Source organism: Pinus tabuliformis, chromosome J (genome assembly GCF_031772625.1).
Source record: "Pinus tabuliformis cultivar Carrire ecotype Pingquan chromosome J, CPIR1, whole genome shotgun sequence".
NCBI lineage: Eukaryota > Viridiplantae > Streptophyta > Pinopsida > Pinales > Pinaceae > Pinus > Pinus tabuliformis.
The window spans coordinates 149331230-149358670 of record NC_142295.1 but is presented as its reverse complement, the minus strand read 5'-3'; the positions used below and the strand labels follow the sequence as shown (position 1 = coordinate 149358670).

The window sequence follows — 27441 nt, the reverse complement described above, 5'->3', positions numbered from 1 at the left end:
CAATGGTCGCGCCCTCTTTTGAGGATCTCCATGATTGGCGCGGGTAAAATACTGTGGACTTGCGCCAATGGAAAAGGGACACTTTTCAGGGATAATCTATAGGAGGTGTTTTCAGGAAACATGAAATACATGCTCAAGGGAACATAATGCAAGTGTTTTTAGACTTTGTCACTCTTATAACTCCCGGGATGAGTCCTACAAGGTACGACAAGAGGAGTAACAGGGATGGTGACAAATTACTGTGTAACAGATGCCCCCTAAAGCATGAAGTTCGAGAGGTGGAGAGGGGTGAAATGCTTTACAAGAACACACATAAGAACACATATAGTTACCGCCGCCGAGGATCTATATTACGAGACATGACTGATAGTTCAATTACATGATGTACGTGGTATGGTCGCAGCCATCCATAAAAGAGTACATAAATAATCTAGATCCATAGCATGGACGCAGCCATCTGGTTAGGATCAATGAATTGACTCAGGTATGGTCGCAGCCATCCAGTGAATGAGTCAAGTATCAAGAATCACGCCTGGATTACAACAGACACAATCCAGGGTCTTGCGCTCCATCTCGACCCGAACAAGAGTACAAGTTCAAGCATGTGAATATATGAGCTGATGTCGAACATGCATGAACATCGTCTGATTACCAGTCAATAGTGGAAACTGTTAACAGACGTGAGAGGTACCACCAATAATGACGATGGCCCTCAAGGTACTATAGGTACAATCTACGGCGTGTGAATAAATGATCTGAAGTCGAACACCCGTAGAGTCATTCGATCGGAGGCCCATGATGAAAACCTCACGTCGAACACGAAGATCCCGCCATTGAGGCATGCAGGCTCCAAGGCACTGGAAGGGAGTCTCTAGATCAACTTCCTGGATAATGAGTTGAAGTCGACAGGGAGTGACCTTGATCGAAGGTGGGCCATAATGTTTCCCACATCATCGACACGAGACAGAGAGACAATATTGTGAATCAAGATTGTACAAACTATCAGAGGGATGTTGTTCCTTTGCAGAGGTCAACTTCTCTTGAACATATCGGCGGCACATTAACGGAATTGGCAGTATTTGACATCAACGTATCAAAGGTCATGGTGACGAGGCAATGAGTGGATGAGAGGTCAAATCAGGTACCCAAGTCCATGGAAGCAAGTGAAAGATGTGAGATGAGATATCCCCACCCTGGACACGAAAACAGAACAGTGCCATGTTCAAGAGCGACATACTGCCGTCACGGTAATAATGATGGGTCAAAAATTTTCTTTTCCCCCCGCCATTTCTGGCGAGTACCCCAGTTATTTTTAACAAGCTTGATGGGGATAGCATGTGCTTGTGGTGTGACAAAATCCGATGTCATCAAGTTTTAACGAGTCTGACAAAGGAAGAACTCGGCGTCTTTTCATGTTTAGAGAGTTTGAAAAGACAGCAGAAAAGAAAACTCCAGGGGTGTCCTTTTTCGTAAAGTTGTGTCTCTCGGGCCCGAAAAAGTATAAAATAATACCCGAAAGAACCGCCCGATCATTACGATCGAGGAGTACTTTTCATAATTAGTGATTTCGACCTGAAAAAGTAAAAAAGCGGTCAAAGCCACGTCGTTTCGGAACCATTAACGAGTTTGAAACGACAAAAACCCGGTAATCTTTTTATGTTTTAACAGTCGACAAAAAGAAACTTAAAACGACTGCCCCTTATTAACATTTAACGAGTCAAGAGGGAGAACTCGGCAATCTTTTCCTCTTTAAATGGTCAGAAAAGAGCTGAAAGAAGACCTTCATTTTTATTTCCTTTAACGAGTCAAAAAGGGAAAAATACTTGGCAATCTTTTCATATTTTACGAGTCAGAAAAGAGCGTAAAGGCGACTCGTCCTGAAGGAACGAGTGGTATAAAGGATAGAAACTGGTTCCGGTAATGGTGGAACTTACTTGAAACATGTAATGGTCAAGAGGCTGGCTAATAAAACCACTCATCGCTGCAGTTCCTCAAGAAAGGATAAACAACCAAGCGAAAGCATATGATCGGCCAAAGAGATGGTGGCAATGGAATGAAACAACCAAGGCTCATCTAGCAGAAATTAGCAGATAAAAGGCAATCACGGGATGCAAATCAGGTATGGGTTCATTTTTACACAAGCTTGAACCATGGAGAACTTTGCTTGGATTCAATTTCATTTTTACATAAGCTTGAAACGAAAAACTATGCTTATTAAATTTTTGCATGCCCCCAGCATGATAATGCAAATCGAGGTATATGCCCCCCAAGCTTTATGGCATTCACGGAGTGGGTGGAATGAAGGTTCACTTGGAAAGACTCGATGTTGAAGGAGGATGCATGCCCCCCGGGCTTCAGTCATGTGCCCGGGTCAGCTGCCGTCATCAGAATGACGGAGCGGGCGTTGAGGCATTTCCTGTGGAAATAAGACCGTTTAGAAAGGGTAAATGACTATATGTGAAGTGTGAACCGGGGAACGAAAGTTGGTCTACGATCCTGATCGTCCTTCCTTCGTGCGGAAAACACATCACTCTGAAGAGTGAGGACACAATCGCACGTATGCGATAAATATAGTCTCTTCCAAGGAGTAAATTGTAATCTAGCGGACCTTGGACGACCATGAGACCCATTTGAACATTCTTCCCTTCTAAGGTGATAGGCACATTGGGAAGAACTCCTAAAGGTCGAGTAGTTTCTCGATGGAAACCTGTAAGGTTTCGCATCTCAGGCAAAAGCAGTGGCGAACCAAGTGCTTCCCAAGCTGTGGAAGAAAGGATACTCACAGGAGATCCCTCATCAATAATTGTACCAGCCATAACCATTCGGTAGACTTGGACTATAATTCGAAATGGTATGGCGGCTGGTAACCGAGGATTGACTAGTTGATCCCAATTAAAGGAAACAACTAGGTTGCTTGGAGGTGGGACCGGATAAACGGACGGATAAGATTCTGGTAGACTTTCTTCCTGTTGCGAAGGAATAAGAGGGATGCTCACTTGATCATTAGAGTCTATGTTGATAAATAGAATTTGGACGGTGGGGTCTTCATCGTTTGTAGTGAGAATATTATCTGAGGAAGTAACTTCTGAAGGCAAAACTGGCTCACTTGTAAGCTGGACCTTTTGACCTGTGTCTGGTTTGGATTCAGGTGTAAGATCATCTAAGGACAGAACTTCTGTAGGCAGCATCGGGTCACTTGTAATCTGGACCTTTTGACTGTTGTCTAGTTTGGATTCAAATGTAGGATCATCGAAGGATGGAACCTCGGTAGGCAAAACCGGGTCACTTGTAAGCTGGACCTTTTGAAAGACCGGGTCACTTGTGAGTTGGACCTTTGGACTTTCGTTTGGTTTAGACTCGGGTGGTTCATCTTTGATGATAAAGTGGCGCAGAGATGATGAAGGTAAATCAACATTCGTTCTGACCAGGGACTGGTCTGGAATCAGCGGAGCACAGGTAAGTTCAGGAAGAGAAGGTTGGACCAGAGGGGAATTATGCTTGAGCACTTGGTTAGCAGAGCGACTTGCCAAAAGACGATGATATCGAGCAGGTAGTTGGGGTAAGGGAGGTGACAGACTTTCCAAAAGACGGGAGGCTTCATCCATAAGTGGACAAAGGCGAAGGAGATGATTACCTTCACAAAGTCAACAAGGGAAACGAACCTTCCCTTTTCTCCTACCAACTAATGAGGTATCGTCGATTAGCGACGACAAGGGACGAGGTGGATCACGGGACCATACATCTAGGATCCTGGGGATACCAGGACAATCAGAAAGAAAATGGTCCGCCTTGCATAACCGACAAGGAGACTTGGCCTTCCGCGGAAGAGCAGAAGGTAGTTCTACTTCAGATATTCTTGCGGTAGATGTGACCTTTCCCTTAGGGGACTTCTTCTTTTTGGTCTTCTTCTTCTTCTTCTTAGCCACCTGGTTACTGAAACCCGAGGTTTCACCAGGCGAAGTAGAAGATGAGGACGCAACAGTGGGCGAAGAAGGGGAGGGCTCCACCTTAGAATCATCATGGTGTTGTTCGGGTGGAGGAGGTGGTGGCGGAACAAAAGTTATCACACTCGAAACCACCGAGTTCGAAAACAACCATACGGGTAAACCAATGGTCAACCCAGGCAAAGACAATGTTGCGATATACTGAACACCAACATTTCCAACAGGAGGAAAGGGACGAGGGTTCCCATCAGGAGGAATACCTTGGCCGGTGGGCACCGGGAAGGCTGCCATCAAACGAGAAATAATCCTACTCAGTCTAACGCAATCACAATCTAATTGGGTAGATGTTATCGTGGCCAATAAATTTTAAGACACTGAACTTAACCTTTTCATTTTTTAAGAGTCGAGAAAAGGATAAAAGATGACTCTAGTCTCCTTCAAATGTTTAATGAGCACGAAGTGACAAGACGCTCACAGGCACCTTTTCGTTTAGGGAGTCCGAAAAGGATCAAAAGTGACTGCTCTGGAATTCTAGGTAAAGGGTGTGCCAAACTTTTCGCAAAACCACAGAATACTTTTTAGGGTACGGGTGGTCGATCTTCGTGAATGCTGTGTTCACTGCATTGTGAATCGTAGGGCGGCAGACTCGGCTTCCTATGGATAAAGGATAATAGCCTAGTGGGGTCTCCCGTATATACGCGACGGTACGTGGGAGCTCAGTCCGTATTGGCACCTATCGTTTCACCGTGGAGGAATCACCCAACCACTCGACGATAAACTACCAGGTTTAAAGACGCCGGAACACGTCTTCTAACCTAGACCTCTAGAGTATTTGCATTATGTTCCAATGCGTTGTTATGTTCATTGAGTTTATTTTAAAGTTTATCTTCAATTATGTTTCAGTTTTTTGGTCCTACCGTATGTGGTCTCTCCAAACTTCCTAGATGCAATCTATATGCCAAAATTATATCGTTTCATTCGATGAATTCTACCTACAGAAGAGTAGAGATATATTTTTTCACACGAATAAAATGATCATCAAGCAAGTAACAAAGATCCTAATGCAGCTAATAACAAGAAATAAAAACTTTTTCCTTTTCTTTTTAAAAGCGACAAATAACAATAAATGCTAACTAGTATAATGCAAAAAGCTCTTTTGTTTTTATTTTTATTTTTAAGATAGCATAATGCATGTAAACAAACCTGAAGAGATATCCACAAGTACAAAGTGAATCACTAGATGAGTGCGGAAAACAATCAAGAAGCTGACTGGCTGATCAAACCACTACGTCCCACAGAAGGCTCGACATGCACAGCCACTAGGTACTCTAGGGCTGGAATAGAAAATCGATAGAAATAAGCAAACAACTGAAGGATGAAAGTAACATCCAGTCACACAGAGGTCCAACACACTTCCAGAAGTAGGCAAAAGATATGGAAAACAAAAAATCTGAGTTCAAAGAGCTTTGAGCTATCAAACTGGCAAAATTCAGAGAGATGGCGCGACTGTAAAACTGCAACTCGCGCTAACAATGAATTGGCGCGGGTGCCTATGGAGCAACATGCGCCAACTGGCACAACTGTAAGAAGAAAAACCGCGCCAGCCGCGTTTACTAACTCAAAAAGAAAATATAACTCCCCAGGGTCTGACTGACAGTGCCCAGAAGAACCAAACAGCAGATAGCAATTTCAGAACTGACTCAGAAAGTTCATTAACTCAGGCAAGCGAGAGAAAAACAATCATGCAAGACAAACTCAATAGCTTCTCCCCAGCGGAGTCGCCAAATTGTTGGACAGGTAAATCCCCTTTGCGGACAGAGGTGATCCCACTAGTCTAAAGCAGAACTAGCCACAATCAAACCACGCTGCCACGCAAGTTGCTAGTTATGCATCAAAGGTGGATTAAAAAGACCAACCTGGAGTCCAATGCTATGTTTGAGGTAGAGCTGATATTCCCGCTCCCTCGCTCCAGCAGATTATAAACGAACACCTGCACATGCAAAGGGAGAGACAGAAACCAACATAAAATCTACCAAAGCATAACTATATTTCAATCAGAAAGGAAATAAATCAACACCATAATAGACAATGAGATTGGAACTATAATAGCAGTCGCTCATTAATTAATAATAAACAGGAAAAGTTACAACCATGGTTCTGACGTTGAACCTCTCCTGGCTGGGCGAGTAACTATATGTGTCTTGCACTGCATTTCCTCTCCGGAAGCATAACCTCTCTAGCTCTCATTAGCATTCCTCCAAGAACTCAAGAACTCAACATCTAGCACTCCATAACTCTGACTCTTAGCACTAGCGACTAGCTTGTCAAATGCATAAGGACAAGCTTATATAGATGAAGAAGGGAGGAGGATACGATGAACTGGGACACCTTTTGTGGATTAACATCTTTTCCCTGAGAGCCACTAAAGATGGAGATAGGATAGAGCTCGGCGTAAGACTGATTTTTTATCTTCAAAAAGCTCCACGTAATGAAGGAAACAACAGTCGGACGTGCATTAAGGCAAAAAGCATGACTAAACTCAGTTGGCGTGACTGCTGCTCTAAGACAGAGCGCCAATGGTCGCGCCCTCTTTTGAGGATCTCCATGATTGGCGCGGGTAAAATACTGTGGACTTGCGCCAATGGAAAAGGGACACTTTTCAGGGATAATCTGTAGGAGGTGTCTTCAGGAAACATGAAATACATGCTCAAGGGAACATAATGCAAGTGTTTTTAGACTTTGTCACTCCTTATAACTCCCGGGATGAGTCCTCCAAGGTACGACAAGAGGAGTAACAGGGATGGTGACAAATTACTGTGTAACACTAGATATCTGTAGATACTAGGGAGATCGGTCTTGTCCGCAAGAACGATTTATCCGGCCGACAAACATTCACATTTCAAGACCGATTGTCAGATACTATTGATGATGCGCTGCAAGCCATAAAAGACGCCATCTTCAAAATACCATAGGAGCCATTGGAAATGGTACAACCAGTATGGGTAACCCAATTAAGCAGTGCTCTAGAATGTTATAACGTGCAGATGGAGGAGGATGATGACAACCCCCGAAATGTTGATATTCCAAAAACCGAAGGCTATCGCGAGGTTCGAGGACCATCAACTGAGGATCCCGACAACACTGCACCGCTAAAAACAAAGCAGGTAAACATTGGCACAGAAGCGGAGCTGAAGTATGCAACGCTTGGGGACTATTGGGACAATGCTACGGTAGATAAGGTCGCTGAGTTACTCCACGAATACCACGACTTGTTCCCAACCAAAATCACGGGCATAAAAGGGATCATTGTCGACTTAGGGATGATGAAGATCACTCTAAAACTAGACGCGTAGCCAATTAAGCAGCGGCCTTACCGCTTGAACCCAAAGTATAAAGAAAAGGTCCGTGATGAATTAGATAAAATGCTCACAGCCAGAATTATCGAACCAGTGGAAGAATCCGATTGGGTGAGTCCTATGGTAGTGTAGGAGAAAAAAAAGAAAGGAAAAATAAGAATATGCATGGACCTCAGGAAGCTCAACAATGCTTGTGTTCATGATCCATTCCTGACACCATTCACACATGAATTATTAGAGAATGTTGGCAGTCAGGAAGCTTACTCATTTACAAATGGCTTCACAGGGTACCATCAAATTAAGATCGCGCTGGAAGATAGAAGCAAAACAACCTTTGCAACAGAATGGGGCTGCTTTCAATACACCGTTATGCCCTTTGGACTAAAGAACATGCCAGTGATATTCTCACGCATAGTGGTGGCAGCATTCAAAGAATACATCCACAAGTTCTTGGAGGTCTATCTAGACGATTTAATATCTTTGGATTAGTTAAGCACTATGTAGTGAGCTGACAGTTGATGTTGGATACTTACCGCCGACACCAGATTGTGCTGAACCTTAAAAAGTGCACCTTCCTTGTTCCCTTTGGTAACCTACTAGGCCATGTGGCCTGTAAACAAGGCCTGATAGTGGACCCTGTGAAGATTGTTGTTATTCTGAATCTGGAAGCACTGCGCAGTGTCAAATAGTTACGTGCTATTTTGGGGCACACTGGCTACTATAGGAAGTTTATCGAGAGTTATGCCCAAATAATCGTGTCGATGGAAAAGCTATTGAAAAAATATGTGACATACTGCTAGAATGATGATTACATGAAGAATTTGGATGTCCTAAAGGGGAAACTAGCCTTCGTGCCAATTTTGGTCTTCCCAAAATGGGACGTGGAATTTCATGTACATGTTGATGCGTCGTGTATCACGTTGGGAGCCATACTCACACAGGAGGGTATGGAGGGTGTGGATCACCCGATCGCATTTGCGAGTCGAAGATTGTCCAAAGTAGAAAAGAACTACTCTACCACTGAACGTGAGGGGTTGGCAATGGTGTACGCACTCCAGAAATACCGACACTATTTACTTGGAGGACATTTCAAGATGTATACCGACCATTCCACATTGAAATACTTGGTGAACAAGCCTGTGTTGGGGGGCGCATATGCAGATGGCTCTCACTATTTAAACAGTATGATTTTGAGGTAATAGTAAAGTTGGGACGCTTAAACGTAGGACCAGACCACTTGTCATGAATTGAGATGGGCGAGGAACCAACAAATTTGGAGAAGGGACGACTTGATGCACAACTCTTTGTAGTACGCATCGCAGATGGACACTTCGAAGATATAATCCATTTTCTAACAACAGGGACTGTGCCGAAGGAGTACTCAATCCAATAGAAGAGGGAATTAGTGGTGTGCATGGTGGATTTTTCTATCATTGCGGGGCACCTCTACAAGATGGGAAACGATGAGATATTGCAAAGATACGTACTTGAATTTGAAGGAGGTCAGATACTCGCGGAAGCACATGGGGGTGCTGCAGGAGGACACTATGCAGGATGTGTGACTACACAAAAGATTCTTCGCACAGGGTTATGGTGGCCAACCCTCCACCAGGATTCAAAAGCACATTCTAAGGTCTACGATATATGTCAAAGGACAGGAAAACCATCACGAAGGGACGAGATGCCGTTAAATCCCCAAATGACACTGCAGCCATTTAAGAAATGGGAAATCGACTTTGTGGGCCCAATAAAACCTCAGGGAAAGATGAGTGCACGCTACATCATCACCGTAATGGAGTACTTAACACGATGGGTGGAAGCACAACCGGTTAAGGACTGCACGGCTGCCACGACTGCCAAGTTTTTGTTCAAAAATGTGCTGACATGATTTGGCTGCCTAAAAATCTTAATGGCCGATTGCGGAACACATTTCTTGAATGAAACCATTAGCGTGCTCACAGAAGAGTTCCAGGTTTATCACCAGAAAAGTACACCATACCACCCATAGGCTAATGGAACAGTAGAAGCATTCAATAAAATACTGGAGACTGCATTGACCAAAATATGTAACACATAGCGGGACGACTAGGACCTGTGTGTGCCCACTGTGTTATAGGCATACAAGACAACGTGCAAAAAATTGACGGGATAGACACCATTCCGGTTGGTCTATGGTAGGAAGAAGTCATGCTGATGGAATACATTATACCTAGTCTGCGAATAGTAGCACTCACAGGCATGACAGAGCATGAAGCTCTAGAAGAAAGGCTCGCACAATTAGAAGAACTCGAGGAAGAACGATTTCTGGCCGGATTTCACCAGCAGGTACAAAAGTAGCATGAGAAAGCCTGGCACGACCACCATATCAAGTTACGCACCTTCAAGGTAAACGATTTAGTACTGTTGTGTGACAGCAAGTTCAAAAAATTTCCCAAAAATTTCAGAATGCACTGGTTGGAACCATATGTGGTAAAAGAGGTCACAAACGGAGGTGCGATCTAGCTAGTCAAACTTAATGGAGAACCCTTCCTAGGAAAAGTAAACGACAGTCACCTGAAGCCCTATAAGGGTGGACCAGCTATCTGACTAACTAACCAAAGCACATTCTTCATGACTCGAGGAGCCAGACAGAGGCGGAGGACTATAAACACAAGCACTAGAAGTCGGTACCAAAGAAGTGACTTGAGTCGACGCAATTGATTCAGAAGCAAAAATGGAGCAGATCCAGCAGATGACAAAACCGTATGCTATGGACTGTCGCACAACTCACGCGTAGTTCGAGGGCCCCCATGCCAATATTGCCGCACCAGCAGAGTGACTCGGGATGAGTCATGATGATTGTGTTAGGGGCTTGTTGGGCATGGGATCCCCCGCGGTAGGTTTTAGGGCTCAAAGCCTAAGTTTTGGTCAAACATGGTGTAGAACTCTGTGAAGTACGGGCATGAACCATGAAGTGTACAATTGAGTCATAGGGTTGTCCGCCCTAAAATATTGTAATTTAATGTAAAGTTGTGTTGGCCTACCTATGGTCCATGGACCATGGGATTGTAGAAATAGAGTGAGACTCTAAGTGTAAAGAGAGTGAATCTTATGAGAGAATAGATAGAATAGCGAAGGCATGGTTAAAACATAGAGTAGAATTTGAAGTGTACTAGTTCATAGTGGTAGGAAGAGGCTCTGCAGTTGAGTGCGCAGAGGCCTAGTAGAGTCTGCAGTTGAGTGTGTGGACCCTTGCAGCTGAGTGTGCAGGGTAGAGTCGAGTCTGTACTTAGGATTGAAAGATAATAAAGAGAATTTTATTCTGTGCATCTGTTCTGGAATCTTTATGTTATTGTTATACATTACTTTTATTCTGTTTATTTACTACATGCACTTGATGAATACTCATATGAATGCTTATATGTGGATTTAATCTAAGTAATCAGCTAACAGAGACTAATTAAGGAAGACTTGGGTAGATAACATGAGTCGCGCTGTGGCTAGAAGTGCATGAAGACAGTATCACAGGGCGCGGGGTACCCACAGGTGCGCGTAGTGTAGTAAGTGCAAAGGTTGTACCGCGTATCAATCACCTCATATCAGACATCCCCAGGGTGCACAAACCTGGTTCTAACACCCTCCCATACTACATCGGGTGAGACCTCAGTCCATGCTCCGCAGACTGTTGCCGAAAGGGCTAGTAGTACTAGGATTTGCTTGACTAAATAACTTCTAAACCTAGGTCAGGCCCCACTAAGCCAACAAGGGCACTTTATAGATAAGAGGATAGCTTATAAGACCCTTCACTCAGATTACTATTGGCCAAGTATTTCTAAAGATGCAAAAGAGTATGTCTGGAAGTGTGATAGCTGCCAGAGAATGGTGCGGCCTATACAATCAAACAAGATGCCTTTGTAGCCACAGGTTCTCACAGAGCCTTTTGAGAGGTGGGCTCTTGATTTTGTAGGTCCCATCAACCCTATGTCCAAAGGTAAGAAGTATATTTCAGTTTGTACCGATTATGTTATTCAGTGGTGGAGGCAAGAGCACTAGCTAGAGAAATAGAGAAAGTAGTGGTAGATTTTCTTTTCTCTGATATTTGTAAGATTTTGGGTACCTAGGGAGATAGTTACTAATCAAGGTACTTAGTTTGTGTCAAATCTTATACTAGGAATTGTACAAAAACATCATATTACTCATCGGAAGTCCACCCCTTATCATACATAGGCTAATGGGCAAGTGGAATCGACAAATAAGGTGTTGGAGAGAATCCTTACCAAGACAGTACAATTACATAAGAAGGATTGGTTTGACCGACTTCCTGAAGCATTGTGGGCTTACAAGATCACATGAAGAAATACCACTGGATTTTCTCCATATGAATTGGTGTATGGAAAGCAAGTTTTATTGCCCATTGAATTTTAGATCAGAACTTTCAAGATGGCATCAAATTTGGGTATAGACCTTGATGAAGCTCAGTAGTAGAGAATCTTGCAACTCAATGAGTTGGATGAGATTAAGAAAGATGCTTTTCAGCATACTAACTTGATTCAACAACAATGGGCTAAATGGCACAAAGGATACATTAAAAAGAAGTAGTTCAAGGAGTGAGACTGGGCATTGTTGTATGATTCAAAATTTAAGAACTTTAAAGGGAAATTTAACACACATTTGCTTAGCCCCTATGAAATTGAGAAAGGTTTTGAGAATGGATATTTTTGAGTTAAAACAATTGATGATAGGAATGTTACCTTCTTGGTTAATGGGCATAGACTCAAGCTATATCAAAACCCCCAATCTAAGGAGGAGTTTGTGGAAGAAATTATGAAGAAAAGAGAGCTGGAGATGGTGAGAGAAGGAATCATTCCTTCCATTATCTCTTCTTGATTTCCTGCTGACACAATGAGCTCACTTTGTTCCTCCTCGTGCTCGGTAAACCATGAGAGGAATGTATATTGGGTATAGGTTTATTCCTTTTCTAGGCCTAATGGAATAGTTACGGAAAAGGAGCCCCCTTGGAGTCTTCTTTTCCAAGTATTTCAGACTCTCTAAAATTGAAATCTATTGAGCATGGACTGTCGTGGGCTCGTTAAAATTATAGGTTAGTAGGTCCTCTAGGATCCTCTTAATAAAAAAAATTTCATTTAATCTTGGATTGCTTATGTTGAACTCATGTGGGATTTCTTAAGTCCCTCCTTCCAACAATCTTGGCACATCGACAACAGCAAGTTATCTGGGTGCAAGATCAGAGTCTTATGATGCCTTGAAGTTTGTATGCCCTAATGATAGGCTATCTCACCAGCAGCAATGGAGAATCACTATTGCTCCTTAACTTTGGATCCTACAGGGGGTTCGACAACACCTCATCAATTCACACCCAATAGGATGCATTAAGGTACCTTGGTCCTCACTCTCATTAATGGTGATGGGCTTTGCATTGGTTAATAGTTGACTTTAATGGCTGGTAATCCAATAAAATCATTGCACATTCAACATCAACACCTTTACTCGTGTGCAATGAACTATACACAGATGAAGGAGAAACATTCTTTTCTGGTGGAAGGATTTCTTGCAGAAGTTCCGTAAGTCATGGTTCAATTTCTTGTAGAATGTTCAGTAGTCACAGTTCCATTTCCTGCAGAATGATCAGCATTCATAGTTTCATTTCCTGTAGCAATACCCTGGTATCTTGAAAAACAAAAGTCATAGACAGAACATTAGTTTAAATTATTTGATAAAATTCTGACAAATTTTAATTACTGGTTGAGGTCACGAACTATGAGATCATACATCTGATTTAATTTTTGAGTGGGTTATCATTTCAAGGACAAGCACATGTCATCCAAGGATTGGACCGTTGGAAGGTAAGCTCGGTAAGGTAGCCGGTAATATGACACTTGAGGTAAGAGGTAATTAATGCTTTAATTTTAAAATATTTGTATGATTTCAGGCTATGGCTACCCTTGCGGAAAAACGTGGTCGTAAATATTTGCCTCATAAATCTAGCTCCACACCCAATTATCATGATTCTGACATGACTGGTGGACGTAATTTCGATATCGTTATGTGGGTCGGATCATGATGATAATCATCATCACGACCTGTGTCTCGAAATCTCTGTGATTTCTGATATTTCCCATATTAAGCCCTCCCTTGTCGCGCGATACTTTGCAAAATCTTAGCACGACATTTCTCAAAGAGTTGCATGCGTCCTATCCTCCCTGTTTGTCATAATGTTAAAGCTGCGTGCCCCTATCTACTTTGAGCCCAAGGACCTAAAATACTGGAAGATGACCCTCGTAGTAAGGCAAGACAGGGGACAGCAGAGTGTCTTCCATTGTTTCAAAAATTTGGCAGCCACAATTCAGAGGTAACGAAGTCTTTCACCCTGAATTTCAATGTTGATAAAGCTCAATTCGGGGATGTCTAGATCAGGTTAACCAAGGGTTTGGTGGATCGGACATGCAGAATTCCATAGCAGGGGGAGCGTTGGTTTAAAAACCAATGTTTCAACAAGGGTTTATGCGCGTCCTTTCTTTGAAGGGAGCATTCGGACCTTGACTAGAGCAAAGGGATTTTACATGACTTCCTGAAAAGTAAGTATCGACACCTATTAATTTTCTTGCAGAAATATATAACGTGTAAAGGTTACTTTGGGCTCGCATTCTTGTTTCGCATTTAGCTCCTTACCCATTTTCATGATAAGCCATTGAATTTTCTATATTATTTGAGAATGTCTCTGATGAAGATGTAGACGGCCGCTAAGGAGAGGGGGGCCAATTTGGAGGAAAACCTCTATGACCATTGGTTGGTGAAAATCATCCTAGTAGAGGTTTTTAAGGACAAAGAGAAAATATGGGAGGAGTTTTTGGCCAAGAATTACTTTGTAGAGGATGAAAACTCTAATTCTTCGAAGTCCACAGAGGAGACGCTAGCAGAAAAACCCAAGAAAAGGCCGCAGACCTGTGGGCTACAAATAAAGGAGAAAGAGGAAGATAAAGACTTTGACCCTTCATAGTCTACAGAGGAAAAACCAGCAAAAAAATCAAAGAAGAAGCCACAAACTCATGGGACACCGATAAAGAAGGAAGAAAAAATGACCCTGACTCTTCAAAGTCCATAGAGAAGAAGCTTGTAGAAAAACCAAAGAAGAAGAAGCCTTGGACCCGTGAGATACAGACGAAAGAGGAGGAAAAAGACGAAGAGTTGGTGGTGACTGGGGAGACTATGGGTAAAATTCCTAAGTCAAAGAAGGGAACTTCCACCTCTGCTAAGATATTTACCAGGTACCAGGTTGTTCAGCTGGCTATAAAAGGATACTGGAGAAGTAGAGGTGCTGCCTGAGACACCTGACAAAAAGAAGGAAAAACATCACGGCTTGCCCAAAGGAAAGGGGAATATAGAGTCAGTTCAATTGATTGGTGAACAAGCAATGTCCTTCCAGGATTCCCCACTGCATGGAAGCGGAAATGACACAGCAGGAGAACAACAAGAAAATTAGGGCCTTAGTTTGCCCAAATATCCCCAAGAACATCATAAGAGGTAAGTAACTTGCCAGAAAAAGTGGTCTCTATAGGAATTGGAGGAAATTATCACCGAGCTCACCATTTCGAAATGAGCTTTGAGAAAGGAGAACGAGACCATGAAAGAGAGCAGTTTGTGCATGCAGAAAGAACATGAGGAGTGGGTTGAGAAAGTGGCCTGAATCATGAAGAAGAAGCACACTCGAATTGATCATCTTAGAAAGAATAATGAATTATACAAGGGTTGGATTCCTACAAAATCTAGTGGTAACCAATTGGACCAGTTGGCAGAGGTAGCAAATCAATTGGCTACTATAGCTACAGCCCAGGACAAGGAATGATTTCCTTTTTCTTTTTCTTTTTGCGGAATATGCAACATTTTTTCTTGCATAAGAGACATGAAAGAATCTAGGTGCGGGGGAGATGCTGAGGCTCGGTTTTGCCCAATTTCGTCACCTTTTCTAGACCTTAACTTTCCCATTTTGAACTATCCTTGACCCCTATTACACTTATTTCAGTTATAATATCTAGACTTTTTTCCAAAAGAGTGTTATATGCTGAATGTATGCAAATTAACATGAAAAAGTTTCTTTTACCTTAGTCTTAAGTATTCCTTAAGCTAGTTGTTTCCTTATTGAATTATCATTCCAACTAATCTAGATTTCTTGTGCAAATTTGTTTTGATTCGAAATAGTCCTGCATTTCTTGCAGATAGCTCCTACGATCCTATTTCCTGCAAATGCTCCAGAATTCCTATAGATGTAAATTTCCTGCAACAAAATCGGTATTTAGTTATGTTCCACTTATTTCTAAATAAAATGAGAACATGGGTTTTGTGGGGAATTCATCATACATGGATGATGTCCTATTGGTTGTTTCAAATCTACCAACGAAACTTCCTAGATTTGCAAATTTTTTCTCGTTGGTAATATGAAGGAAAACTACAACTATGTAACGAATTTTGTCTAATCCATGCTTTTAGTCATGGATTATACTCAATATAGCTAACTTTGACACCTTTTACCAGTATTGATAGCCAGTGGCTCAGATTAGTAGTTTTCCTTATTTTGAGCCACATATGGGCTTTTGCAATTGTATAAATTCAGCTCTATGTTATATTGTAGGGGGTTGTTGCATTGGCTTCAGGTGATACTATATATCAGGTTGTACTCGATTGTGACATTTTCAAGTTAATATAATATTATATGTTGAAGGGGTTGTTTCAGCAAAATGATTGAATGAATAAGTTTCATATTAATGTGTCGATTTAATTTAACCAATATTTGATCTACATTGTTGAGTGAATTCCTTAAATTGTTGTAAGTTTGATTTCTTATATTTTCTAATCAACATCAGCAATACTAAGAGATGTAGAGGGATGTTTCAATCCACTCCATAGCCTTTTCTGCTAAATGTTGATGTGGGAAAGAGGCAATAGTTCTTTGTATGGTCGAAAGGTTAGATTAATAAGCACTCTCAGTATTAATCCTGCATATATTTTGCGCAACATCTCATAAGCTTACTTGCCCTAGGTTGATGTTTTATGTTAACCAAATTATAAGTCTATAATTTGACAAAACAATGGGGGAGTAGAATATTATTGATTAGGCCATGAGGGCATAGAAAATTGCTAATGTGCCCATGGCGGTGTAGAGCATGATTGGGATTTCCATGCGGTATTAAAAGGTTGTTTCCAATGTAATCCAAAAATTTGTTGTTGGGTATATTGTCCAGAATAAAAGAAAGGAGGATCTTGGATCATACCTGGAGGGTGTGTTTTCCATTATCATTGTTGCGCCATAAGGTATACTGGCTCAGGATCTTCCCTTGCCTCCTTGAACACAACTTTCCATCCTGGGAGAGAGGGAAAATGTTCTATGGAGTTATCTTTGGCACATATGGAACATATTTCGACTGCATCTAGTGGGTACTCTTTGCGACTATCCTTCTTTCAGAAGTGAGGGAGAAAAATGGCTAAATCTTGTTCTGCCTCTGCTTGTTTCTTTTTACCTACAAGACATCTAGTTGTGTAGTCAACTTACTCAAAATATCAAATTTAAAGTCTTTTAGGAGATTACCAATCTCTGCATGAGTCACCCATCCTCCTGTAGTTCTACTCGTTCTATTGAGGGGGTCCCGAACTCCGTATTTGGTTCGTGTAATTCCTCGTGAGCTCCTGATACACAAATTTATAATTTCATCATATTATTCCTTATAAATTACACCATTTCCCATTAAATTAAATGTCTCTATCCATTCATCTTTCATTCCTCTAATTAAAGAAGTTTAAATCCTCTAGGTATAGTGGTATAAGTTGATATTTGTAGGTTGTATTGGAACCTTTCACCATATTCTTCTAAAGTATCATCTTCTTTGAACATCATTTTAAATATTTCTTCTTTTAGATCCCTAGATTAGCAATAGTCCTGGTATTCAGTGAGGAAATCATTTTTCATCTGATCCTACGAAGTTATGGTACCTTTCAATAATCGCATAAACCAATGTTGAGTTGCACCTTTTAAAGTGGAAGGAAATAGTTTCAGTTTTCAAGGATCAGTGGTATAGTCATAACCTCAGCATAAGACGTCAAATTCAATCAGAGATGTGTCAGGATCCTCAGAATCCATTCCATGAAAATTTGGAAGATTATGTAATGGGACAGCTTTCATTAGTGTTGTTAGTTCCAATCTTCACAGTCTATCACCAAGGATCAAAATGGGTTCTTATTATGTCTGGTTTTCATAGATGTTTTTCACAGGATCTTTAGTGAAAAACATGTCATAAGTGTTTCCATCAGAAGAAGCTCGGAAAGAGATTTCCAACGGTATATTTTACTCCCAAAACTGACTCTTGTTTCAGAAGGTATGACCAAATGAATGATTGACTCAAAGGTCTCCCCGCATAGTAGTTCATGTATATTGAATGATCCAGAGGAAGCTAGAGATGCCAGTGTATGGTTTTCTGGCTGGATTGTGATAGAGAAGAAGAGAACATAGAATTTAAGGTCTATTTCTATGCTACTAATCCTCATCTCAACATATGGCGAGCTCGTTTCTCTGCTTTGATTGAAAGAGATATCCATGAACCTGTGCAAAGGGCACTGTACATCGCTGATAGTGATATTGCTGGTGAAAATTTTACAGCTACTGGTCTCATGGTTCTAGAAAGAAATACTTGGAGATTTATAGTATGAATCTTGGGTGAGGCAATTGTTATGGGCTATGATGCCATGCACTACAGATGATTCGGGATGTTTTGATGAAAATGGATAGAACATATGTTACAAACCCCAAAAAAACACCTGTCCATGAACTTGGATTAAATCTGTGGAGAGACCATATAGTTCGTGCTGCAAAAATTAAGGATAGGCTATTGAATACTCTTCTTGAAATTGTACATTGTGAAAGAATTGGAGAAGTCATCAATCAAGGTTTAATGCGTAATATCATTAAAATTCTAATAGAGTTGGGGCCTTTTGTTTACCATAATGATTTTGAGAAACATTTCGTGGAAGAAGCATCAACATTTTATTTTATTGAATCTCAATAGTTTATTGAATGTCGTGATTGTGGTGACTATCTGCAGAAAGCTGAGAGAAGGTTGAATGAAGAGATAGAGAGGGTTTCACATTATATTGATTCAAAGAGTGAGGTAAAAATTACAACTGTTGTTGAGAAAGAAATAATAGCAATCATATGCAGAGGTTGGTGCACATGAAAAATTCAGGGTTTGTAAGCATGCTTGTGAATGATAAGTATGATGATTTAGGATGCATGTGCAACCTATTTCATAGGGTTCTAGCAGGACTTCCTACAATCTAAGATGTAATTACTACCTATTTACTTGAAATAGGAAAATAGTTAGTCACTGACCTAGAGAAACTGAAATATCCAGTGGAATTTGTGCAATGCCTTCTTGATGAGAAGGACAAGTACGACAAGATTATAAGTGAGGCTTTTAGCAATGATAAACCTTCCAGAATGCCTTAAATTCATCTTCTGAGTATTTCATTAATTTGAATGTGAGGTCACCCGAGTTTATCTCTTTATTTGTTGATGACAAGCTTCGAAAAGGCCTCAAAGGGGTCAATGAGCAAGATGTTGAAGTGGTTTTGGACAAAGTGATGATGTTGTTATGGTATTTTCAAGAGAAGGATGTCTTTGAGAAGTACTACAAGCAGCACTTGGCTAAGAGACTTTTAACAGGAAAGATTGTTTTAGATGATGCAGAGTGGAGCCTAATTGTAAAATTGAAGACAAAATGTGGTTATCAGTTCACATCAAAATTAGAAGGTATGTTCACAGGTATGAAGACTTTTCGTGACACGATGCAAGGGTTTACTGCAATGTTGGTTGCATCCAGTGAAAGCAATGAAGGCCCTACTCTGGCTATCCAGGTTCTCACGAGAGGTTTGTGGCCAGCACAAACTGGTGCTAGGTGCAACTTGCCTAAAGAAATCTTGGCAATATGTGACATGTTAAGGCATTCCATCTTAGCACTCATACAGGCCAAAGGTTGACATGGCAGACAAACATGGGAACAACAGACCTAAAAGCAACCTTTGGAAAGGGTCAGAAAAATGAACTTAATGTCTCAACTTATCATATGTGTATTCTTATCATTTTTAATTCAGCAGAGTGCTTGAGTTACAAAGACATTTTAGTACAAAGACATTGAAGCTAGTTCCAAAATTTCATATGGCCTGCATCAAAAATCACAAATTTTATTTAAAAAATTAAGAGTCGAAGGCCCAACTCAGCTCCAAATTCCATGCGCCCCTACATCCACAACACACACAAGTCAAAAAATCAAAGCCAAGCCAATCTGGAGTGTGGCACTGTGCTTTTAGCTGTGGCGCTACACTTCTAGCTATGGCACTGCACTTCTAGAGTGTGGCTCTATGCACAGCGCTTACAACTGGGCAACAAGTCAAATGCTTCCTTCAGGGTCCGATTGATCATTTGATAGATACATGTGAAGGATAACCAAAAGAAACATGGAGATATTGATGAGAAAAGTCGTGTAGCAAAGTTGATTGGTTAGATCCCCTCAAAATTTGATTTTTGTATGCATTTGGATTTCTGGTTTAAAATTTGATATTCAAGCAAGCAATTATATTATTATCAATCGAGATGTGACTTGTTCACCTCTAGCATTGTAAATCAAGATCATGATTAGTTTTGAAATGATTCATCTCCATATCTTTAAGCCTTTGATCATCCACCAGTCGAAGATTGTGGAAGCATAGCTTTACTGACAGGTCATTTATACCGACAGAGGCAAGATGAAGAAGAATTTTAATCAAACTGTTAGAGAGGGAATTTGACAAATACAGGGATGATGACCGATATGGCAAAAAAGTGATTCGAGACAGGGATTATGAAGTTGAGCTGCAATCCAAGAAGAAATGGCGTTGCTTGTAGCCCTTTGGCACTGCAAGTAGAGCCTGTCTGTCGAAATGGGATTCACACTTTGTAGAAAACATCCGAGCTTTTCATTCAACATTTTGAATGTGGTTTGTAACAAGGATTAAATTCTGTGAATCCTAGGATGACAAGGAATATTTTGAGGAATTTGCATCTTCACTTATAAACATGGTGGACCGATTTGTCCAGAAAACAATGGTATGATTTCCTGATGGGACGAAATTGAGTTTGCAACAGATGTTTTGAAGGAAATTTTAAAGCCAATAACTGAGGTGGATGAAGGGATTGCTTGGCCTCCAAAAGGACCCAGAAAGTATGACTTTGATGCACAGGGAAATAGTACAGAGGGAATAAGAAGGTCAGTTGGATGAAGGTTTTCTTTCAGAAGTCAAGGAAATGTCTGATGGTGCTAAGCCCGGTTTGGTCGTAGTTTTAAAAATAGCTCGCAAAATTATAGGTACAAATGGTAATCAAAGAACATCCAAAGAGGAACAAGAACAGCAGGTTGATCAGCCAACTCCAAAATTCGTGCAGGTAGGTGCAAGATGGTAGTCAAAAGGAATATTTTTTGGAACATGGTTCCACACTTAAAGGAGAAGATACAGTGATGTTAATCCACTCAAAAAAACTTTACTTAATTTGGGTTTTCAAAAACTATTTCTCATGGTTCTTGAGATAGTTTGGGGTTTTAGTTGCAAATTAGTTCATAATATTGTTTTATGATAGGATTTTATTATTAATTTTATTTTGTTTTTCATTTTTTATTTCCTATTTCCTATGTTGAGGAAATCAAAAAAGATTTGTAATTTAGTATATATAGGATTATTTTTAAAAGATAGAGGTTTGATTTTTGCAGCAGAGAGAGGCTGCTTGGGACTGTGTAAAGTTTTTCTTGAATATTATTTTAATAAAGCAGTTTCTGCCCTTTAGACCTGGGATCCATCATGGTGTTTAATGTCTAGTATGTTTTCCCTGTAATTCACTTACATATTTTGTTCTTTTACCTTGTTACAACATTATCTAAGAGATGTGTTAGGAATTCTTCTACACACGATGATCCTGTCATGATGATTTTGTTGTTAAATGTATTGGTTGTCTTTGCAAAATCCATCCTCTGTTAGATGCTCTGCTAAGTAACCCTGTGTTTCTCTTTCGTCTAACGTTGCTACTATAGATTCATCCCCTATTTGATGCCTGCAGGGCACCGGGCTTTCTCCCCTATTCTTCTAACATTTGCAATCTTTTATATGGCTAAACATTGCACTTACTTTGCCCCAAGTTTTCCGACAGAAACTGGCATTGACTCCCTAGCCTAATGGTCCTTTCTCTTGTTGTTTTTGACCCAAAAACCTTTTAAACAAATCCCCACACTCCATAGCTATCCTAAAATTCACTTATTTCAACCACATCTTGTTGGCAAAGATAGATCCCTCTCTGGTCTGGCAGGGCTAGATGCCAAATCGAAAGCTTGGTCTGTGGTTACCTCGGAATTGCCTCTTCTCAGCCTTGAGGTTCATTCTAAGTGCTAACATATTGGTGCCACTGATAGGGACGAGTTGACAGATCTTCTCTGAGAAAGATCATTCAAGTTGCAAATATGGTTGTTGATACTGGACAACAGTCAGACACATATGAAGGATGAAATCATCTATCTGTTGACTCCATTGTTCAAGATCCCAAGCTTTAAAGTTTCAGAGCGACTTCACTGCCAACGAATCCAGAATCTAGATTTCAGAACATTGATGGTAATCACCGATGACAGGGTATGTGGCAAATCCGTTATCTAGTGAACTGTTATTGACTTTAAGGGATGAGTTAGAAAAGTTTCAGATTGATCAGAATTTCTCAACATCATTGTTTCTTTGTTTAAAATCTAGCTGACTCACACCTGAAAGTAAATATTGTTTTCTTGGATTAGTTGCTGAAAGATTAGAAAATGAAATTAAACTATTGGATGTTCAAATTAAATCACATGAATTCCGAGATCCCAAAAAGTTCTTGGAAACTCTCCCTCCTTCAAAGAAAGAAACAATAGGGCTGCTCATGGATGTTTGCATTGACAGTTTGCAATTGGAGGACTGTGTTGAGGAGTTAGGGCAGAAAATAGAGTATGGTTTCTTTGATCCTATTGCAACGTACATGGAAAAAATTACAGTTTGAATGACAAACCAGAATGCCTTTTACACAGCCAGACTCATTTTGTGCATGTATGGCTGTTAGCATTTCCAATTGTGTCCTAGTTCAAGCACTTCCAAGCAACATCCTTATCACAGTTACTTGACTGGTTGATCTAGAATTACAACATCACTTGATCTATTGATTTTGCTGTAAAATAGGGTAGGTTTGTGCATAAATAAGCTACCCAAGGCAGTAATTTACTTCTGGTATTTTTTTATGTATAGGTTACATTGTATCTATGTTTCTGGTTGGTATTCATTGTTCAGGTTTTTGGCTGTTTGTGACCGTATTGCCCAATGGATGAGGCACTTGGTCTACAATGTTCTTGACACCTCCAAGGAGCTGCCATCCCCAATAAGGCTGATGTTAGTTCCAGTCTTCACAACCTGTCACCAGGGATCAAAATGGGCTCTTATTATGTCTAGTTTTCATATATGTTTTTCACAATATCTTCAATGAAAAACACATCATAAGTGTTTCCATCAGAAGAATCTCGGAAAGATCTTTCCAATGGGATATCACACTCCCAAAACTGACTCCTGGTTCAGAAGATATGACCAAATGAATGATTGTCTCAAAGGTCTCCCCGCACAGCAGTTCATGTATTTAATGATCTAGAGGAAGCTAGGAGATGCCAGTGTCTGGTTTTGTGGCTGGATTGTGATAGAGAAGAAGAGAACATAGCATTTAAGGTCTATTGTCGTGTTGCTAATCCTCATCTCAACATATGGTGAGCTTGTTTCTCTGCTTTGATTGAAAGAGACATCCATGAACATGTGCAGAGGGCACTGTACATTGCTGACAGTGATATTGCTAGTGAAAAGTTTACAGCTGCTGATCTCATGGTTCTAGAAAGAAATACTTGAATATTTATAGGTATGAATCTTAGGTGAGGAAATTGTTATGGGCTATGATGCCATGCACTGTAGATGTTTCGGGACGTTTTGATGAATATGGATAGAACATATGTTACAAACCCCAACAAAACACCTGTCCATGAACTTGGATTAAATCTGTGGAGAGACCATATAGTTCATGCTGCAAAAATTGAGGATAGGCTATTGAATACTCTTCTTGAACTTGTACATTGTGAAAGAACTAGAGAAGTCATCAATCGAGGTTTAATGCATAATATCATTAAAATGATAACAGAGTTGGGGCTTTTTGTTTACCATGACGGTTTTGAGAAACATTTCGTGGAAGAAGCATCAACTTTTTATTCTATTGAATCTCAACAATTTATTGAATTTCGTGATTGTGGTGACTATCTGTAGAAAGCTGAGAGAAGGTTAGATGAAGAGATATAGAGGGTTTCACATTATCTTGATTCAAAGAGAGGTAAAAATTACATCTATTGTTGAGAAATAAATGATAGCAAATCATATGCAGAGGTTGGTGCACATGAAGAATTCAGGGCTTGTAAGTATGCTTGTGAACGATAAGTATGATGATTTAGGACGCATGTCCAACCTGTTTCATAGGGTTCCTATAGGAATTCCTACAATTTGAGATGTAATGACTACCTATTTACTTGAAATAGGGAAATAATTAGTCACTGACCTAGAGAAATTGAAAGATCCAGTGGAATTTGTGCAATGCCTTCTTGATGAGAAGGACAAATATGACAAGATTATAAGTGAGGTTTTTAGCAATGATGAAACCTTCCAGAATGCCTTGAATTCATCTTCTGAGTATTTCATCAATTTTAATGCAAGGTCACCTGAGTTTATTTCTTTATTTTTTGATGATAAGCTTCAAAAAGGCCTCAAAGGGGTCAACGAGGAAGATGTTGAAGTGGTTTTGGAAAAAGTGATGATGTTGTTTTTGTATTTTCAAGAAAAGGATGTCTTTGAGAAGTACTATAAGCAACACTTGGCTAAGAGACTTCTATCAGGCAAGATTGTTTCAGATGATGTAGAGTGGAGCCTAATTGTAAAATTGAAGACAAAATGTGGTTATTAGTTCACATCAAAATTAGAAGGTATGTTCACAGGTATGAAGATTTTTTGTGACACGATGCAAGGGTTTACTGCAATGTTGGCTGCATACAGTGAAAGAAATGAAGGCCCTACTCTAGCTATCCACGTTCTCATGATAGGTTCGTGGCCAACACAAACTAGTGCTAGGTGCAACTTGCCTAAAGAAATCTTGGTAGTATGTGACAAGTTAAGGCATTCCATCTTAGCACTCATACAAGCCGAAGGTTGACATGGCAGACAAACATGGGAATAGCAGACCTAAAAGCAACCTTTGGAAAGGGTCAGAAACATGAACTTAATGTCTCAACTTATCAGATGTGTATTCTTATATTTTTTAATTCAGCAGAGCGCTTGAGTTACAAAGACATTGAAGCCAGCTCCAAAATTTCATACGCCCTACATCAAAAATCACATTTTTTATTTAAAAAGTTAAGAGCCGAAGGCCCAGCTCAGCTCCAAATTCCATGTGCCCCTGCATCCACAACACACACAAGTCAAAAACTCGAAGCCAAGCCAATTTGGAGTGTGGCGTTGCGCTTTTAGCTGTGGTGTTGCGCTTCTAGCTATGGCGCTATGCTTTTGGAGTGTGGCTCTACGCGCACTGCTTACACCTAGGCAACAAGTCAAATGCTTCCTTTAAGGTCAGATTGAACATTTGATAGCTACATGTGAAGGATAACCAAACGAAACATGGAGATCTTGATGAGAAAAGTCGTGTAGCAAAGTCAATTTTTTAGATCCCCTCAAAATTTTATTTTTGTATGCATTTGGATTTCTAGTTTAAAATTTGATATTCAAGCAAGAAATAATATTATTATCAATCGAGATGTGACTTGTTCACCTCCAGCATTGTAAATCAAGATCATGATTAGTTTTGAAATGATTCATCTATGTATCTTTAGGCCTTTGATCATCCACCAGTCAAAGATTATGGAAGCAAAGCTTTACTAACAGTTCGTTTATACTGACAGAGGCAAGATGAGGAAGACTGTTAATCAAACTGTTAGAGAGGGAATTTGACAGATACAAGGATGACGACCAATATGGCAAAAAAGTGATTCGGGACAGGGATTATGAAGTTGAGCTACAATGCAGGAAGAAATGGCATTACGTAGCCCTTTGGCGCTATGCGTAGAGCCCGTCTGTCAAAATGGGATTCACACTTTGCAGAAAACATCCCACCTTTTCATTCAACATTTTGGATGTGGTTTGCAGCAAGGATTAAATTCTATGAATCCTAGGATGACTGATTTGTCCAGAAAACAACAGTATGATTGCCTGATGGGATGAAATTAAATCTGCAACAGATGTTGTGAAGGCAATTTTAATGCCAGTAACTAAGGTGGATGAAGGGATTGCTTGGCCTCCAAAAGGACCCAGAAAGTATGACTTTGATGCACAGGGAAATACTATAGAGGGAACAAGAAGGTCAATTGGATGAAGGTTTTCTTTTAGAAGTCAAGGCAATTTTTGATGGTGCTAAGCCCGGTTTGGTCGCAGTTTTGCAAATAGCTCGCAAATTCTAGGTACAAATGGCAGTCAAAGAACATCCAAAGAGGAACAAGAACAACAGGTTGATCAACCAACTCCAAAATTCGTGCAGGCAGGTGCAAGGTGGCAGTCAAAAGGAGGATTTTGTGGAATATGGTTCCACACTTAAAGGAGCAGATACAGTGATGTTAATCCACTTGGAAAACCTTCACTTAATTTGGGTTTTCAAAAACTATTTTTCATGGTTCTCGAGATAGTTTGGGGTTTTAATTGCAAATTAGTTTATAATATTGTTTTATGATAGGATTTTATTATTAATTTTATTTTATTTTTATTTCTTATTTCTTATTTCCTATGTTGAGGAAATCAAAAAATATTTGTAATTTAGTATATATAGGATTATTTTTAAAAGATATAGGTTCGATTTTTGTAGCAGAGAGAGACCGCTTGGGACTATGTAAAGTTTTTCTTGAATATTATTTTAATAAAGTAATTTTTTCCCTTTAGACCTGGGATCCATCATGGTGTTTAATGTCTAGTATGTTTTTCCTATAATTCACTTACATATTTTGTTTTTCTACCTTGTTACAGCATTATCTAAGAGATGTGTTAGGAATTCATCTACACACAATGCTCCTTTCATGATGATTTTGTTGTTAAATGTAGTGGTTGTCTTTGCAGAATCCATCCTCTGTTAGATGCTTTGCTAAGTAACCCTATGTTTCTCTTTCGTCTAACACTGCTACTATAGATCCATCCCCTGTTTGATGCCTGCAGGGTAGTGGGCTTTCTCCCCTGTTCTTCTCACATTTGCAGTCTTTTATCTGGCTAAACATTGCACTTACTTTACCCCAAGTTTTCCAGTAGAAATTGACATTGACTCCATAGTCCAATGGTCCTTTCTCTTATTGTTTTTGACCCAAAAACCTTTTAAACAAATCCCCGCACTCCATAGCTAGCCTAAAATTCACTTATTGCAGCCACATCTTGTTGGCAAAGAGAGAGCCCTCTCTACTCTGCCAGGGCTAGATGCCAAATCGAAAGCTTGGTATGTGGTTACCTTGGAATTGCCTCTTCTCAGCCTTGAGGTTCATTCTGAGTGCTAATAGGTGCATTATCATGTGGATTGAAAATAGGGTATTCTATGGTCGAAGTCTAGGTTCATGGTGCTGCATTTTCCATTTGATAAAAAAATTCCGGTAATCCTCAGGTATTTCGTGGTTAGGGTATATTATCCAAAGAATAATTTGTTGGCTAATTTCTAGGTTCTGAGTAGGTCTTACAACACTACTTAGATCAGGAATTTCATATTCTCCCTTTGCAACAGGTGTTGCTGGAAATTTAGAAGATTGTAGTTATGGCTCACTTGTTTCACCTACTCCCTCTCTTAGGTTACAAGAATTCCCCTCTCTTTTACTGGAAGGTTTGGGGTTATTAATAAATGTATTTTGGAAACTTTTCTCAGACCCCACAGTATTATTGTGAAACTCAACGTGAGTTGCAGATGATGAGCCTACCACTTGAGAGGCAACAGTAGAACCCTTCCCAGATGTTGTTTGGGGATC

At 40.2% G+C, this 27441-nt stretch overlaps 2 pseudogenes; both read left to right on the top strand.

Annotated features, from left to right (window-relative positions):
- The window catches only part of LOC149226075 (cullin-3A-like), a 45691-nt pseudogene extending 26212 nt beyond the window's left edge, over positions 1 to 19479 (top strand).
- A 1145-nt stretch (positions 19480 to 20624) lies between these two features.
- Positions 20625 to 24928, top strand: LOC149226074 (cullin-3A pseudogene; annotated as a pseudogene).
- The last annotated feature ends 2513 nt before the right edge of the window (positions 24929 to 27441 follow it).